Source organism: Hevea brasiliensis, chromosome 13 (genome assembly GCF_030052815.1).
Source record: "Hevea brasiliensis isolate MT/VB/25A 57/8 chromosome 13, ASM3005281v1, whole genome shotgun sequence".
Lineage (NCBI taxonomy): Eukaryota > Viridiplantae > Streptophyta > Magnoliopsida > Malpighiales > Euphorbiaceae > Hevea > Hevea brasiliensis.
Window position 1 is genome coordinate 6,741,504 of NC_079505.1, and position 1,298 is coordinate 6,742,801.

At 37.2% G+C, this 1,298-nt stretch overlaps 1 non-coding gene across 1 annotated transcript; it reads left to right on the forward strand.

Moving 5' to 3' along the window:
- Positions 1-898: 898 nt before the first annotated feature.
- LOC131172277 (small nucleolar RNA R71) lies at positions 899-1,005 on the forward strand. Its single transcript, XR_009142759.1, has one exon. It is a non-coding gene; the product is annotated as a small nucleolar RNA R71 (small nucleolar RNA).
- Positions 1,006-1,298: the final 293 nt, after the last annotated feature.

The window sequence follows — 1,298 nt, forward strand, 5'->3', positions numbered from 1 at the left end:
TCATCAGTTTCTTTCTCATTTTCTCTCTTCTCACTATTTTCACTCTTCTCATCATTTACAACTTTCCCACTTCTTAAAGTAATAGCTTGACACTGCTCTCTTGGGTTTTCTGGTTGACTTGGAAGTTTTCCAAAAGACTTGGTACTTGAGGAAGATGCTTGTTGTGCAATCTGATTTTCCAGCATTCTGTTATGTGTTTGCATCTGTTCCAGCCTTGCTTTCATCTCTCTCATCCCCTCATCATGCTTATTTTGGTTAGCAAGAATCTGTTGCAATAAAGCTTCAGTGGTAGAACTTTGTTCTTGCTGTTTTGGTGGAGGATTCATATTTTTCTGCTGAAAATTAGGCAATGGTTGCCTATTTTGCTGATATGGAATTCCTTGTTGCTGTTGTGGTTGAAAATTCTGATTTGGAACTTGACTTTGTTGATTTCCCCATGAAAAGTTGGGATGATTCCTCCAATTTGGATTATAAGTTTGAGAATAAGAATTCCCCATTTGCTTGTTTCCATAATTACCAACATATGCAGCTTGCTCTCCATAGTCTACTCCACAGCTAGTAGTTCCCTCTGCATAAGCCACTTGTTGTGAACTTCCAGATGATGATGATGAACTAACCAACATACTCAAATCTTCCATCTTCTTAGCTAAAACATTTGTAAGTGCATCAAACTTTGCATTAATCATGTTGAATGGATCAAGATCATACATTCCAGCAGCTTGCCTTTTTTGAGTTGGAGTTGGTCCAAAGATGAGTATTCTTTGCAATTTTCTCCAATAGCTCATAAGCTTCATCTTCATGCTTCATAATAAATTCTCCTCCTGTTTGAGCATCAATAATCCCTCTGATTGCAGGAGTGACATTTATGTAAAAATTCTGGTTTATCATCCATTTTGAAATGGCATGATGTGGGCATTGTCTTTCTAATTCCTTCCATCTCATCCATGACTCATAAAGAGTTTCATCTTCTCTTGGTCTAAAAGCTGTCATTTGATTCCTCAATTCTTGAGTTTTTCCAGGTGGAAAATATTGTGCAAGAAATGCATCAGTGAGTTGCTCCCAATTTGTAATGGAGTTGTGAGGTAAAGAATCAAGCCAATCCAATGCTCTATCTTTCAAAGAGAATGGGAATAGCTTCAATCTTGCTGCATCATCAGACACTCCAGGTTGTTTTTGCATGTCACAAATCATAGCAAACTTTTTCAGATGTGTGTGTGGATTTTCAGAAGGATGTCCTCCAAATTGAGAATTCTGAATCATTTGAAGAACTCCAAAATCCATCTTGTAACTATTTGCAT